This window comes from Papaver somniferum, chromosome 9, assembly GCF_003573695.1.
Source record: "Papaver somniferum cultivar HN1 chromosome 9, ASM357369v1, whole genome shotgun sequence".
Lineage (NCBI taxonomy): Eukaryota > Viridiplantae > Streptophyta > Magnoliopsida > Ranunculales > Papaveraceae > Papaver > Papaver somniferum.
Window position 1 is genome coordinate 46,965,933 of NC_039366.1, and position 18,477 is coordinate 46,984,409.

Below are 18,477 nucleotides of genomic sequence, written 5' to 3' on the forward strand. Positions count from 1 at the left end.
CTATTGCTTGGGCTGCGTCTCCTCGCAATCCATTGCAGTCACCTGCAAAATTCCTTGATATTAGAGACCATCAAGACAAACTGTTACTATCCACATATGATGCATCAAAGTTTATTTTTATGCAATCACTATCTGGGGGAGACCAGTAGTGATGAGATTGTATTATGGCCTGGTTGATATTAGACGGAACCAAAATGGTACTTCTCCAATCATTCAGCTGCATAGTAATAGAAGCATCAATAGTGTCAGCATTAGGATTAACATTATCAAAGGATTTAGCACATCTTGCTTTCCAAATTAACCACATACAAATAGCAGCAGACTCATATTGACTGAAATCTAAAGCAACTGAGATGTAACCTGCCTGAAAGAAATGAGTTACCCATTGATGTAGATCAATATTACTGAGAGAGTTATATAATCTATCATTAAACTTAATCCAAATATTTCTAGCAACAAAGCAAGTAAGGAAGAGATGCTGAGGGAATTCAGGGCCTTGATCACAAAGAGGACAATCAGTACACTGATACTTAGTGATTCTAGCTAACTTGGATCTAGTTGGCAAGCATCTATGTAAAAACTTCCACATAAAGTGTTGAATTCTAGGTGGTAGTTTATGCTTCCAGAAGGATTTTCAATTGATACTCATATCATTTTTGCTAGGACTGGACAAGAGTTTGTCATTCAAAATAACTCTATAAGCATATTTAACTGTGAAGTAACCATTGCTGCTTGGTTCCCATCTCAATTTATCTTCTCCATCAAATGGTATTCTAATCTTTAGGATTTCTTTAACTGTATTATTATCAAACAACGCAGAGATAGTATCCATATTCCAGCATTTCAAATTATGATCTATCAACTGACTCACATAAACCATATTAGAGGAGTAAAACTGAGTGGGAGGAGGTCTATGCATATTGGGAATCCAATTTTCTTTCCAAATATGCACAGATCTACCATTACCAATTTCCCAAACATAAAATTTCTTAACTATTTCCAAACCTTTGTAGATTCCATTCCAGATCCAAGAGCCATGTTTAGAAACACTATCACATAATGGGTTAGAGCCAACAAAATATTTTCCTCTAAGAATAGCAGTCCAGTTGTCATCAGGATTTTCAACTAGTTCAGGCTAGTTTAGTTAAGAGAGCAAGATTTGACACATCAGTTTTCCTAAAGTTTAAGCCTCCTAATTCTTTGGGAAGAGCAATGTATTGCCATCCCTTAGTATAACAGCCTTTTTCCTCATCCTTTTCCCCCCCACCAAAATCTCATTCGTAAACTATCTAGTTTGTCAGTAAGTTCTTTTGGCATGAGAAACACAGCTAGGTGATGTTTTGCTAGGCTACCTAAAACTGATTGATTCATAACAGTTCTACCAGGAGGTGAAAGGTAAGTAGGTTTCCAATGAGCAAGTCTACCTTTTGAACTTTCTAGTAAGTGACTGAAGGAGTCAAATTTTCTCTTTTGTAAGAGAAGAGGAACTCCCAAGTATTTTTCGTTTAAGGACATTCGTCTTATTCTAAGGATGTTGGATATCTCATTCTTTACATTATTAGGTACTTTCTTATTAAAATCTAGGGCAGATTTCTCAGTATTCACAGCCTGACCAGAAAATTTACTAAATTGTTCAATAAGGGTAGCTAGGTTTCTTGCATCTCTAGTTCTAGCCTTAATGAAGATTAAGCAATCATCAACAAAGAATAAATGTGATATAGAGGGGAAATATTTGTTAGCTTTATATCCATGAATGAGGTTATCCTTTTCAGCCTAAATCAAACCTCTAGATAAAGCTTCCATGCAAAGAATGAAGAGGTATGGAGACAAGGGATCTCCTTGTCTCAACCCTCTTTGGGGATAGTAAATTTTACCTGGAGCACCATTAAGAAGAATGCTAGTGGACACAATAGAGATGCATTGGTTAATCATATCACACCAAACTTCAGAAAAACCAAACTTTTTGAGACTGTTAAGAAGGAAACACCATTTTATTATGTCAAAATCCTTTGACATATCCAATTTGATTGCTACACAACCATCTTTAGCCTTAGTTTGTTTCATAAAGTGAATCAATTCATGTGCAATAATAATATTATCATGAATGAGCCTACCAGAGATGAAAGTTGTTTGAGCAGGTGAAATGGTTTTGTGAAGAACTTTCTTAAGTCTAGAGGCTAGCAATTTAGATATTATTTTATAGGGTACATTACAGAGGCTAATAGGTCTAAAATCAGCAGCATTTTTAGGACAATTATTCTTAGGTATTAGAATGGCGAAGTTATGGTTCAATTGTTTCAAAATATAATGGGAATGAAAGAAAGACTGAACCATCTTAACAACTTCAGGGCCAACAGTATCCCACATTAGTTGATAGAAACCATGTGGGAAACCATCTGGTCCTGGAGTTGTCCATGGTTTCATTTCAAAAACAATCTTTTTGATTTAATCACTTGAAGGCATTGCAGTAACCAATGTGTTATCCTGATCAGTACTGCAAGTATCAATATTGCTCAGATAGGCATCAGAGTTATGAGGATTGGAGGTTCTACTCATGTTACTAAAATGTCTTAGAAGCTCATTTTCAAATCCTGCCTATCATCTAACCAAATACCTATATTGTTCTGTAAAGAATCTATCTGAGTTTTTTGCCTTCTAAAGTTGGCTTTTTGATGAAAGTAGGCAGTGTTCCTATCATATAAAAGCATAGCATCATCCTTACCTCTTTGCCTCCAGAAATCTTCTTCTGCATCATACCAATACTTAAAGTTTTTTTGTTAGATCCACAATCCTGCTATCATTAAGGTCTCTAACATTTCTAGTAAGATTGGATAACTGAAGTTCAAGATTAGCAATTTGAGAATTAATATTGCCAAAGTGTTGATAATTCCAATTCCTAAGAAAGTGATTAGTATTATGCAGACAATTAACAAGGACAAACCCAGCAGAACCAGAAGCATTACTTTTCCATCCATTTTTGATTAATTCAGAACAGGTTGAGTCTCTGAACCAAGATTTATTCACTCTAAAAGGCTTTTTAGTGTTGCATTCCAATTTACTAGTGATAAGCATTATGGGGCAATGATCACTAGCAATTACAGTTAAGTGATATAGAGCAGCCTTAGGATAGATATTAGACCAGTCATATGAAATGAGAGCTCTATTTAGTCTTTCTAGTATAGGATCATCACCAATTCTCCTATTTGTCCATTTAAAAGGGTTACGTATATAGCGCATACTAGTAAGATTATTATTATCTATAAGAAGGATATTAGCATCTATGTCACTTTGACTATGAGTGTTACCACCTTCTTTTTCACTAGTATGTAAGATGAAATTAAGGTCTCCTATAACTATCCAAGGATTGTTATAAGTCATCCTTATATTATTAAGATGATCCCATTGATTTTTCTTATCACTATCATTTAGAGCACCATATAAACAGGTCAAAAGAGTACTATTGTTCTGACTATCAAGCTTAACAATGCAGTTTATCATGTTCAATTGAGAATAAATGATCTTTAGATCAATTCCGTCTTTCCAAAGCATGCATAAGCCACCAGAGAGACCAATAAGATTAAGAAGAGTGATATTTGGGTATTTGAATCTTTTCAAAAGGTTGTTCATCCTTTTGGATTGATTCTTGGTTTCAGATAGGAAGATTATATCAGGGTTTTGTGATTTTATAAGCATGTTAAGATGATTTCTGGTATCCTTGTTCCCAAATCCACAGACATTCCATGATATGATTTTCATGTTTAAAGCATTCGAAAAATTAGTGCAGAATATATGAGTAGGATAATGTAATTTAAGGATGGTAGCAAAAAAGCAAGCTTTATGAAGGAATTTCAAATTTGTGTAGTGGTTTTTGTATATTACCTTAAGCTCCCCTGCTGTGTTGTTGGTTTGTTTCCCCTTAGATGTGACCCTATCTTTAGCTTGTGTTTCCATTGTTTTCCCATCATGAGAGTGACTAGATGAGCAGTTGATTTCATTTTCCTGTGATGCAGTTATCCTGAGTCTCTTTCCCAATCTTGCTGACTCATTATCATCCTCCATTTGAGATGCAATATCCATTCTAGGTGATAAGAGAATATCGTCTTTAGGAGGGATGAAAGTAGTTCTAACAGTCTCCTTTTTCTTTTGGCAACTTGGAGCAGCAACATCATCTTTTCCTTCCACCAGAGTCTTCTTGATTGTAATGTTAGACTTTCCAAACCAGTATGGCTTATTATGTGTTTTTTGCAAGAAATCAGTTGCTGCCTTACAATCCTTTTTGGTATACTTGATGATATAACAGCTAGGGAAGATGTTATGGGGCTGTTTTTCATAGTAGAATTTGATCCATCTTGTATACCCTGCAATAGTTTTTGCAATTGCTCCTCTTCTTAGTGGATTATTTATGTCTATGATGACACAAACTTTTACTCCATATTTGTCAACTGGGATGGCATCCTTTGGTTCAATTGCAATGACCTATCCCATTAGTTTACCAATCTTGGTCACAGATATGGTGTTTAGATGTTCAGGCAATAGCTTCTTAAGTTGAATCCAAAAACACTGATGATTCCAATCAACATCTTTGTAGATTACCTCAGAGTTGTAGTGATGAAGGATGACCAAGTTCCTATTGATGCTCCATGGTCTAGTAATGAAGATGTTATTTTTTGTTTCTCCATCTTTGAACTTGAAAACCATTATGTTCTTATTCTCCACAACCTTCACTTCTCCTTCTGGAATATGGTCCCACACAAACTTAATGTGATGCTGCACTACTTTAAACCCCATAGATCCTTCTTCCATAATAAGCATTCCAATAAGACAATTATCCCAATCCTCAATTGTTTCATTATTTCCTTCATCAGTCAGTTCTTCAGGAATATCATCTTCCTTGTCAAGTTCCAGCGCTGCTTGCTTGAATTTTTCAGCTAGATCAATAACTTGTGTCTCATTTTCTTCTGCCATTGTATTCTTGATGAAACAATTATCTTTTGGTTCCTCTGCTACAATTTGGTCTTATTTTATATAACAATATAACCCATTCGATTTAGGGTTTACCAATATATGCAAAGATTTTCTGGTGTAGGATTTTTGGAAAGAAGATATTTGGTGGTTATTGACTAGCCACCTATTTTCAGTAGCAATATACAAGAGTATCAATCCATAGAGAAATTTCAGAAAATAGTTACCAAAGTTGAAGTTGGATTTTTGAATTTCAATTTTCTTTTTCTTCCTCCTTTTATGCCTTTGATTTTCCATTAAAAGATTTGTGAATCGGTGCAGACTGAGTTGAACACTCTCATGATGAAGAAACAATGGAGACAACTTGGCTTCAACAAGCAACTTAGATAAAAGAGCAAACGATATAATCACAACAATTAAAAAGGCAAACGCCATTAAGGGGGTAACAATCTGTAAACACATTAGAGGAGAAAAGAGGAAAGTTAGAAAGACATTCGGAGAGATGAAAAAATTATCCTTTGAAATATGATTGTAAAATCTTAAATTAAAGAGGAATACAGATCATGAACTTAAAGACACATTAAGAAATAAACCAATTTGCTTAAAAAATCATGGACATCTAGATTAGATTAAGAAACAAGGATGAGAAATACAAACTAGGTCTACTGAGTTGACATCGCCGATCCGCCTTTCTGGTATAGGATTTCACATATGACTCCCTCATCGTGTATTTGGTACCTTCTCCAGAACATCCATTTCCTTCTCATTCATGTTCTCTAGAGGCTTGAAGACCCAGTTAACCTGCAACACAAAGTATTCAAATATCTCAGTGTCTTGGGATAAAGTATGTGCATGACGATATTATGATTTAATGAACTCAAGAGTTGACTTGTTCTTTCATAGAAAAATAGTTATGTAAATCTCACATTCAATTACAACAAGCCTAAATACGAGTAAATATATTATTTGAAGTAGACCTAGGGGAATCTCTCGTGGAATATTAGATGAAATCGAACGAGTCTTAAATTCGAATGAATCTCTTTCGTGGAACAAAGTTAGGTGAATCTATTATGTAATATATGTCCGATGAGATAAAATGAATCATAGATCTGGATAAACTTCTTTAGATTTAACCTATAGGTGAATCTCTCATGGAATATCCAATAATCTCATGTGTTATTGCTCGGTTGAATACACCAAGCATTGGTATGTCAAGTTTTCTCTGAAGAACCTGAAGAAGTGTCAGCATCAACGAACACACACTATCATTTAGTTCGAGGTAGTGTACATTCTTGACTTGTTTCATTCCTATCTCTAATATTGGTGACTATATCATTTACATTCTTGAAAACTTAATATACGAAGTTTATTTACTTATCTCTAATATTGGTGACTATATCATTTTATTGTGGTCAGAGTGATGGTTTTCAAATAGTGATTGTAGTAGTGGTAAAAACTGGGTCTTTTCAGACTTGTGAAGAAAACAATTTTTATAGATTTAAATTAAACAGGAAACTAAATAAAATAATTCAAAGTTTTGGAGAAAAATACCAAGACTAGGATTCCACCATTGACCAAATAAATAATAAACTCTAAATAATATTCATGCAATTTTATCTTTAAAAATAATTCTAATATTTGCCTCAAGTATATTCTTGAAGTAATAGTTGTAATCAAAGAGTATAAAACATCAAAAGTATTTAAAACCCAGCATGCTTCATCAAATTAATTCACAACTATTCAATAAGAACTAATATTTCAATTCAATCCCATGCAAATAATCAAATAATAATATTGCAAATAAATAATAAAATTAGAATTATACCAATTAATGTGGAACAATGACTTCCTCCGTCGCCTTGGCTAATGGGTTTAGCTCTTCATGGTAAAAACACACACAAAATAATCACTCATGGCTGAATAGGTGTTTTTATTGAAGAAATAAGATGAAACAGAAATTCGCAACGCTGTAGAAGTGTTACAGCGTCGCTGTTACAAAACAGATGATGCTGTTTATATAGGATAATAATGATATGCTGTAGAGAAACGACAGTTTGATTTCGCTGTAAGCACTGTGGAAAAACGACTGACTCGGCGAGTCCGTTCTTCCTTCTTCGTATTCCTCCTCGAGCAGCAGCAGCAGCAGCAGGTATGATTTCTGTTCTTCGTCTCGGCTCTGAACTCTCTCCTAATTCTCTCCTCAGGGTTTCTAACCCTTCTATGACAAAAACCCAACTATATATAGCCTTCAGATTCCCTAGAAACTCGATCAAATTCGAGAATAAATCTCTTATTCTTCACGTGCAGTTTTAACAATAATTCCATCTGTCGATCTTTGTATGCGTCTGTTAGCTATTCTATTGCTCCCAAAATCTTCTCTGACTTGAACTCAACTGTTTTGAAGTATATCCCACGCAAGAATCTCTCCCAAATCTTTCAAACCAATTCAAAACCCTAAACAGGGACCGTGTGCACTGTCTTGACTTTGTGTGGATTTTATGACTTATCCAGCCCAATTAGATGGGTCTAATCGCTTCTAACAGGTCCCTTATGTCTTGTAGAGTCCGTGGGTACCAAATTTGCCCATTGAATCGCCTGCTAGGTCGCTCAAATCCTTGATCCAAAACTGTTGACGCTGCTGCCTTTTTTCCCGCCAAAATCCAGTTTTGAAACTTTGAAGATGACCTCCCCCTATCCAGTTCCTCCCGGTCTCCCTTTAGCAGATGCCTGGAAATGGGTCACCCCTTAGTAATTAGGTTACCCCTTATCCAAAATGAGAGTCCGTATAGTAATTTTCTCCCACGGGCGCAAAAACCATTTTTTAAGCCAATTTCGCCGCAAAAGCTTTATTCTTCCAAAAACACCTACAAATACATAAAATAACCGAATAAGTACAATATCGAGTACTAACAATATATACAAATGAGCTATATTAGACACATAAATGCGTCTATCAAATACCCCCAAACTTATTATTTGCTAGTCCCGAGCAAATCAAAACTACAAAATAAAATCCTAACTCACTGTCGCAGGCATCGTCGATTGCATTTAGCGTATGCAATAAGCCTTTAAACCCCTAGGTGGCCCTAGTGGCCGAGTTATAGTCTCGGGAGGGCTTACCAGAGATATACCCACAAAACCTGTACTCCAGACCTTAGCTATCTACGCAGAACCTTGGAAGGCACTAAAGAATCTCCTTGGTTGGCATACTTATTGACTACAGGAAGAAGTACCCTGATGCGAAATTCCAATTGTGTACACGAGTTTGCACTCAAGCATACTAAAATTCATATAAAGTGACAGAGCTCTACTCAGATAGTTGCACTATGGACATCATATTCGGAGTCAAAACTAATCACATGGATAGATCAAGAAGATGGATATAGAAAAAAGTATGGTTTTGATGTTTACTAAGTGAACGACGTTTCCCATATCTGTCTGAAGGCCTCCGCCAAAATGAACCTATCCTAATGGATTGAGATACTAGTCTGACTAATATCAACAACTGGCATATACAAGGGTACCAGTGGTCGATAACCTAACTCTAGGTCAACACAACTGGCATATACAAGGGTACCAGTGGTCGACTTTATTGAATTTATTCCTTTTGGTCAAATGGTCTGGTCTCAATTTCTTTCTTTCTTTCTTTCTTTTTTTTTTTTTTTTTTTTTTTTTTTTTTTCATCTTTTTTTTTTTTCATCTTTTTTTTTTTTTTTCATCTCTTTTTCTTTTTCAACTTTTTTTTTTTTTCATTTTTTTTTCATGGTATCTCAATCACTCTAATTCACCCTAGCATTGGTAACAACTTGAATCGTGGGCCCCACCTATCACTTAGAGAAACATAGTTTAAAAACAAAATAAAAAAAAAGAAGTGAAAAGGACTCAACGAGATATGGTGAAACTATCATGTTATTTCTAACATCTGAGCTCTGTGCTTTTATGAATAGACTCTTTAGATGTTTCCATCTAATCAGATTGGTTCCTCAAACTCCTACAATCAAAATGCTTCCATCCACTTAGATTAGTTAGTGCAATCCTCAATAGGCATAAATTTCTAGGCTCTGGAGTTTATTTATTGCAACTAAAAGCTAACAAAAAGTGTTTCTTCCCCACCCCCAAACTTAAATCTTACATTGTCCTCAATGTTCTAAGGATGAAAATAAAAGCATGAACAAGGAGAAACTATTACCACTGGAGGGAAAAGAAATAAGGAAGGATATTACCGTATCACATGAACGCGGGAGCCTCCCAGTAAATGCTAAATTTATAGTCATTAGCTAGACATCAAATACCTCAAAAAGAATTTTCACCTTCCAAAGTCGTATACCAATAGTCGAAATAATTGTGGGTCCATAAGACCAAATAGAACTGCCACAAATAGGAGACAAATGCTCAAGATCAAAAAATGAGCAGATAGAGCACAACCTGATCTAAAGTTTCTCGCAAGACAACTGGATTTATCTGAGGTGCCCACTTGGGCTTCATATGAGTGTCTCGGCAAACAGATTCATCCGAAAAACGGGTCTCTAACATATGGATTTTCTCCTGGACATTATCAGGCGGATCAGGTTGTGGAGTCTGAATACACTCAAGCGATACCTCAGATGCACTAGGCTTGAGTCCCAAGTTAGGGACTTCTATTGGGGATAATTGACAATCTCTACCCCCAAACTTAGAATTTTGGGTGCCTCTACAATGACTAGTCACAATGTTCCTAATTTCTAGACCATCGGGTTCTTGAAAAAGGTCAATTGCTTTCTCTAAGTCATAATCAGGTGGTTCATCCTCAGCTTGCTTCATATCTTCTATGGTCCACTCTAAGGCTTCCTTATTTTCTTGAAGCACGGTCTCTGGACTACTTTCCTGATCACTATCCAAATCGGAGGCTATAATCACAGGGAAAGACTCGGGTGGGCCTAAAAATGTATAGTTAGACTCCAACTCAGGAGGCTCTTTTAAATAAGGTATTAAGATAGACTCAGAAGCTAGTAATGGTTCGAACCTATCTTTCCATATATCAATATCTAACATAGGAACAGAATCCAACAGAGCATTTACTTGTTCAATGTTACTATCATCGTCGAAATCCAGGCTAAAATGGGATAAACAACTCTCCAATGTATTTTCCGGTACGATGTTTGGTAATGACTCCTGAACTAAGGTTCCTATCATGTTCACCTCTTCAATACATGTGCTATCTAGCTCAGAATGTAGCTTGTTTACATTAAAAATATTCAGCTCAATAGTCATATTACCAAATAGATTCATAATACCATTTCGACAGTTTATGATCGCATTAGACGTAGCTAAGAATGGGCGACCTAAAATCACAGGTATTTGGTTCTCTGGGTCGGGGACAGGTTGGGTATCTAGGACCACGAAATCCACTGGATAAATAAACTTGTCGACCTCAATAAGAACATCCTCGATCACACCACGAGGGATTTTAACGGACCTATCAGCTAACTGGAGTGTTATCTGGGTAGGTTTCATCTCACCAAGTCCTAGCTTAAGGTACACATGGTATGGCAGTAAGTTCACACTGGCTCCTAAGTCAAGCAACGCTTTCTCAACACGGTACTTACCTATTGTACAAGAAATGGTAGGGGACCCTGGGTCTTTATACTTAGGAGTAGTGGTATTCTGAATAATAGAACTCACATGACTAGCTATGAAGGCTTTCTTCTGGACACTGAGCTTACGCTTTCGCGTACACAAGTCCTTAAGGAACTTGGCATAAGAGGGAATCTGCCTAATTGCATCTAATAATGGAAGGTTGATATTAACCTGCTTAAAAACCTCCAATATATCATTAAAGTTGGACTCCCTCTTAGTCGGAACTAGCAGCTGTGGGAATGGGGCTCTGGGAACAAAGCCGGGCTCAACAGGACCCTCATTGGTCTCCTTGGAGACTCTATCAGTCTCCTCATTTTCTGGCTCAGCAGGGTGAACTACAGCATGTTCACTATCAGGCATGGCAACCTTGTTGTCAACTTTCTTTCCACTCCTAAGGGTTGTGACAGCATTCACATGATTGTACGATTTCTCTCCTTTTGGGTTGGGATCAGTACGACTAGGGAACCTTCCATCTTCTCTCTCACTTATGAACTTAGCTATTTGTCCTACTTGAAGTTCTAATTTGGCAAGACTCTGGGAATTATTCTTCAATTCTTGCCTAGTTTTTGTTGAAAGCTCATGTGGTTCTTTGTTAGCATTTCATGGTTATTTGCTAACATAGTGAGAGTATCCTCTAAGGTAAGATCTTTTTCTCGGAAGTGTTTTGAAACTGGGTTTGACCTGAAGAGTTCTTAAAACCAAAACCTGGGGGAGGCTGAGAATTGCTAGACTGGCCTTGACTCTGGCCCTTAGACCAAGAGAAATTAGGATGGTTTCTCCAACCAGGGTTGTAGGTTTCTGAGTATGGGTCAAACTTCTGACGGTTCTCAAACCTAGCATTGTTATAGACAGCATGGGCTTGCTCTTCACTAACCTGACCTTCCCAAAATGAATTATCGGGCTCTATTCCACAACTAGAGACTTGAGAGGCTCTATTAGGTTCAACAAGGGACCTATTTTTAGACTGACCCATTTCCAAAGCTTCTAACCTTCTAGATAAAGCAGCAAACTTAGCATCTGAACCAAAACTCGTATCTACCATATTGGTGCTACTTCTATTGACCAAGAGTCTTTTAGGGGGTTCAAACAAGATTCCCACTGTTGGGATTTTTCAGCGATAGCTCCTAAGAAGGTAAAAGCATCATCAGCATTTTTACTAGTGAACTCACCAGCGCACATAGACTCAACCATGGCTTTGGTCGAATAGTCTAAACCATCATAAATAATCTGTACAAGTTTCATATTATCAAATCCATGGTGAGGACACTGAGATAGGAGATCATTGAATCGCTCTAAAAACCTATAAAGAGACTCTCCCTCTTGTTGCACACTAGCACTAATTTTCTGCCTAACAGCTGCAGTTTTATGCTTAGGGTAGAATTTCATATAGAAGGCAGCGATAAGTTCCTGCCATGTTTCTATGGATTCAGACGGTAGGTTGTTCCAGGTCTTGGCTTTATCTCTCAAGGAAAAGGGAAACATTTAAGTTTCAAGACTTCATCAGTAAGGTCTTTTATTCTAATTGTCCCACAGATTTCCTCAAAGTCCCTAATATGAAATAAGGGTTCTCATCATCTTTCCTAAGAATATAGGGATCATCTGAAGAATACTAGGTTTTATCTCAAATTAGCCGTAGTGGCTGGCAATTTAATGCATGAAGCTCGGTTGGTCCTAGTTGGGAACATGTAATCTTTCAAAGTTGCCATCGCTGGCACAACAGTACTAGGGGTACTTTTCACTCAGAAAGACAGATTCTCAAAACTGAAGTTTCCAAAAACAGGGCTCTCCAAAGAAGAGTCTTCGAGCTCCCTGCTTAAATCAGAAGAACTACTAGGTTTTTCGCTAATCAATCGACCTAGAGTATCTCTTTTCCAAGCCCTATTAACAAAATCGGGCATACACTAAAAAGAATTCAAAAAGAAATAAAAAAAAATCCTAACAGGAAGGTTCTAGCAATCACACAGCAGGCTGACTCGAATTTACCACAGCAAACCTAAAGATTTCTAGCAAACAACAAGCATGATGGCTCCACTTAGATTGTTTCTAGACCAGCTTCTAATCCTTCGAAAGGGAATTCGTTACAATTTGAGCAAACCCCTCTGGAATCAATCCGAGTTTAAGCAAGTTGAATCGAGGCGAGGGAAGCTCAGTGGAGCTTTGATACCCAAAACCTCACCGATCCAATGCGGCGCAGTCACGCATTCAACTCGCAGAAACCGTCAAGAACTTCGAGGTGTGCTTAAAAGAGTAACCAATATTTTTCGAATGATTGTCCTGTTAAGCTCGATACCCTATAGGTCTCTTTCTAGTCCAAATTTTAGGCTTAGGTTCGCTTTAGGTTTCGTTTTCCTAAGGCGGGCAAGAAGGGAGCGGTGATGAAATCCGAACCCTTATCTTATATGGTCCAGTCCTTGCCCTTTACTAGGAATTTAAAAACAGTCCATATTCAAGTCCTCAGCATATATTCACCTTAAGGAGTCCAGTAACCCGCTTGCAGGAGATTCGCGGGTGTTTAGAATTTTACCTCCCGTACCAGACGGGCGAAGAACCGCTGAAGTCGACTCGGGCCACGACTCCTATGTCGTGTGCGAACCCGAGGGGCCGAGGTGATATTGTAATCACCGTCCTTCCCTGCAAACAGTTTTATTTAAGGATACCCTTCCGTAGGGTTTAAAAATAAAAATAAAAATGTCCCAAAATTAATGTCCAAAGTCCATAAAAAAAACAAAAGAAAAGAAAGTCTGAAAAAAAAATTACAAAAATAAAAATGTCTCTCTTTTTTTTCTCTCTTTTTCAAAAAATAAAAAAATCTTCTTCTTTCGTTCCTATAGCTTTGCTTTTCGCTCCAAACTTTAAATCCACCAAACTTTGGCAAAATTCTTTCGCTCCAATCTTCAAAATCTGCAAGGAAACAAAAAAAAAACCCAAAAACGTAAAGAAGAACAAAATAATAATAAAAAAAAAAATCTAAAAAAATGCTACTAAACACAAATCCCCGGCGCGGCGCCAAAAATTTGATGGTTTTCAAATAGTGATTGTAGTAGTGGTAAAAACTGGGTCTTTTCAGACTTGTGAAGAAAACAATTTTTAGAGATTTAAATTAAACAGGCAACTAAATAAAATAATTCAAAGTTTTGGAGAAAATACCAAGACTAGGATTCCACCATTGACCAAATAAATAGTAAACTCTAAATAATATTCATGCAATTTTATCTTTAAAAATAATTCTAATATTTGCCTCAAGTATATTCTTGAAGTAATAGTTGTAATCAAAGAGTATAAAACATCAAAAGTATTTAAAACCCCATGCTTCATCAAATTAATTCACAACTATTCAATAAGAACTAATATTTCAATTCAATCCCATGCAAATAATCAAATAATAATATTGCAAATAATAATAAAATTAGAATTATACCAATTAATGTGGAACAATGGCTTCCTCCGTCGCCTTGGCTAATGGGTTTAGCTCTTCATGGTAAAAACACACACAAAATAATCACTCATGGCTGAATAGGTGTTTTTATTGAAGAAATAAGATGAAACAGAAATTCGCAACGCTGTAGAAGTGTTACAGCGTCGCTGTTACAAAACAGATGATGCTGTTTATATACGATAATAATGATATGCTGTAGAGAAACGACAGTTTGATTTCGCTGTAAGCACTGTGGAAAAACGACTGACTCTGCGAGTCCGTTCTTCCTTCTTCGTCTTCCTCCTCGAGCAGCAGCAGCAGCAGCAGGTATGATTTCTGTTCTTCGCCTCGGCTCTGAACTCTCTCCTAATTCTCTCCTCAGGGTTTCTAACCCTTCTATGACAAAAACCCAAATATATATAGCCTTCAGATTCCCTAGAAACTCGATCAAATTCGAGAATAAATCTCTTATTCTTCACGTGCAGTTTTAACAATAATTCCATCTGTCGATCTTTGTATGCGTCTGTTAGCTATTCTATTGCTCCCAAAATCTTCTCTGACTTGAACTCAACTGTTTTGAAGTATATACCACGCAAGAATCTCTCCCAAATCTTTCAAACCAATTCAAAACCCTAAACAGGGACCGTGTGCACTGTCTTGACTTTGTGTGGATTTTCTGACTTATCCAGCCCAATTAGATGGGTCTAATCGCTTCTAACAGGTCCCTTATGTCTTGTAGAGTCCGTGGGTACCAAATTTGCCCATTGAATCGCCTGCTAGGTCGCTCAAATCCTTGATCCAAAACTGTTGACGCTGCTGCCTTTTTTCCCGCCAAAATTCAGTTTTGAAACTTTGAAGATGACCTCCCCCTATCGAGTTCCGGTCTCCCTTTAGCAGATGCCTGGAAATGGGTCACCCCTTAGTAATTAGGTTACCCCTTATCCAAAATGAGAGTCCGTATAGTAATTTTCTCCCACGGGCGCAAAAACCATTTTTTAGCCAATTTCGCCGCAAAAGCTTTATTCTTCCAAAAACACCTACAAATACATAAAATAACCGAATAAGTACAATATCGAGTACTAACAATATATACAAATGAGCTATATTAGACACATAAATGCGTCTATCACAAAGTGTCAAGGAAAGATATACTAGTTGTTTCATACAATTTTGGTATATGGAGTTCTGAAGTATAATTTATCTTTGGACTTCGTAAAATCGACATAACACTAATTGGTATTTCGTTATTATTTAGTGTGTTGAACCTCCGGTTGAATCCCTACCTAGAAATTACGTTTAATTACATGGTACCATTGGTGTGAAACTAAATCGTATTATTGTTTTTCCATTGTTGACTTGATTGCTATCAGTAAATTTGAACCTTGATAGATCAAACTTGGTTATTCTATAGACATTCTTTTCCGATACAAGGCTAATCAAGTTTGTTTAAGGATTGACTATTTCAAATATATTTATTGACTCAAGATTTGAAGATAATAATAGTGATCATCCATTTGGAGGAAAACAAATTTTCTAATTCATCGGTATAGGTTTAAAGTCCTGGTATAAATATTTCGATTATCTGAAGATTCCGCGAGGCATAATCTGGTTCACATTGCTAGAGATAGATGCCTATACAATCTGATTAATCAGAGATGTAGACAAAAGCGATTTTTGTGGTTCATTGGTAAATTTAGAGTTCTGATATATCAAACAGGTTTTAGCTCCTTTGGGTACTTGTTCCTCATAACTACCTTATGTAAATCATATATCGACTTAGGTCGATCTCATATCGTCGCATATGCATAGTATCAATAGAACTAATAATGAAATCTTATACCGTCTTGGATCAATCTCAGTGTATATTTCAATAAAATAAAAACAATTCAAGGAATTTTATTAAAATAATCAATCTTTTAGCATATATTCTAATAAAATAGAAAAAAATAATTGAGCAATAATATCAACACAAGTCAATCTCATAGCATCTTGTAATGATTTTAGTACTAATGATAGAGATGATTGATAGATAACTTGGATTACACCGCTACTCCGCAAAGCCCGCAACCTTTCTTCTTTTCTTAATTCATTGATTCCTTTCTCTTACAGACTCTAAGCTTAAATAGCTACACAAACTCTAAAGCCGAACCTAGGATCTACGGCTAGGAAGAGCACAGGTGGTTGCATCTAGCCCACCTATTACACTTGATAACAGCACCCGTTAGTAAGTTAAACACCAATACTATACCCTTTACTAAAGTCAGACATGCAATTGCTATGGGCACTCCTCTCTCATAACAGGTACATGACAATACCATCCCCTTCATAACATCCTTTTCCTCAAGGATGAGGGTAAAGGAAAAAGGCTTGTTAAGTTGGCAAGGTGGAAGTTGATGTTTCCTTCTTGTCATGTACGATATGGGCCACTCCTCTCTCATAACAGGTACTGGATGACATGTTGTTGTCCTGTGCCATGCCAACATTTCATTTGTCGAAGCACCACTAACTCTTAGGTATCTGTAGTCAGCTCTGCCTATGCAAACATGAACTTCCAAGCTAATGATGATAGATGTTGCACAACGAAACTTCACGTAACCCGCCAAACCTCCTGCACTCCATAAGCCCATACGAAACAAACTGAATTCCCATTTCCAGTAATCAATCCACAACAACGTCTTAACAAGTTGAAAATCACCGTGAGCAAACATTTAGCCCCAAGGTTAAAGAATCCCCGTTTAAGGTTTTTATAATCTTCAACTCCCAGATCAAGAATCGGTTGACCCATTGCCGGCAGAATGTAATGACCATATACGGTGGTGGTGCCCCCTTAAAGTCAACCAGTAAACACCTCCTTGTGGTCATTCCCCCAAGGTAAGGATGTATATTATATTTTAAACTCCCAGTTTGAGATGCATACACACCAGCACCCCTTTCTAACATCAGCTTGTCCTCGGCTAAAATTGAATGGAGTGGTTGCACCTCCGCCTCACGTCTGGGGAGTACCATTGTAAGATACTTGTACGCTTCAATGTCAGGGTCAGTAATAACCAGACCCTTCTCATGCTAACTGCAATGCACGTACATAAGTCCAGCTATTCCCAGAAAATTAACCAGGAAAATGAACTCTCCTACACTTGTCTCCCAACAGCAAACATGGCCACAATATCCATATCGAACAATTTGGGAGTTACTACTATAAGTAACAATTTCAACCTTCTCACTATTATATTGCTTGAGCTCCTTAACTTCCCTCCATTAAAAATCAAGCACTGATCCTAAACTGAGTTACATCCGTTAAGGAAAACATGTATACGATGTGCAGAACCTTCAGGTAAGTGTGTACTGATAGCAACAACCCTTAAAACTTCAGTAGTGTCCAAGACTCCGTTGCGCTTAGAACTAGGAGACGTGTCTTTGAACTGCCCTGGAACTTTGTTATAGATCTGACTAAGAATTCCCATAAGCACACCATCAAGATGAACAACATCATTTGTTGTAAATTTCCACATCAATAAAAATGTCCAAAACAATAAAGGTGTGAAGTTAACTACAGCAGATTCAACCTGAATTCTTTTCCTCCTCCCCAAGTATGTAGATTCACTAAAAACCCCCAATAATTGGCAACAATATGCTGTAAAATATAGAGAGATTGGAAAATTAATCAAACAAGCATATAAAATTACCTTAACACTCTCTTGTCAAAATTGAGCCTGATTAGCATTATAAAATTCATGTGAGGGACTTGGATAAACCGATCTCCAATTATAAACAATTGTCCTCACATTTATCAGACTCGGCAAGAGAAGCATGATTGGATCCAGAAATTTCAGTAAAGCATGTTGTGGAACATTTCCATGTGCATGTCTGCCCACAATAACCAGCAAAAAGTCATCATAAAGGACCTTTGTAACAAGCTCATAAACCGACTTATCATTGTAAGCATCCATTAAAACTGACCCACCACTCCTCTTTCCTGGATCGAATACAGAATATGTAGAACCAAAGTGAAGCTGAACAAAAACACCACATTTAAATCCCCCATAACACTAGCAGACCATTCACTGAGTAGTTCCGGTAAAAAATAACTTTTGCTCAACCGACCAACACAACTTTGAACACGTATAAGAATTGCCTTAAGAGGATATTCGTGAAACTCAACAAAATCACTTGTTGCACTTAAAGTGTTTATTTGTTGGGAACGTCTCTCTCTAGCTGATGTATAATAGGTGTTAACAAATCGATCCAACCAATTACCAAAATCAGTAAAAAATGAAGACATGTAATATAGGGGAACCCACTGTTGCAAATCAAGGAACCCATAAAGAACACACCAAAAACTCTGCAATTTAAGTTGAAAAATATTCCATGAGCCCAGATATAATACTGCAATCGCTTCAAGCAAACCATACTTCAGCAGCAAGATTAGAAACTGTGTTTCACCATCCGAAGTCCACTTTCCAGTGTGATACAGCTCATGAGGTAAT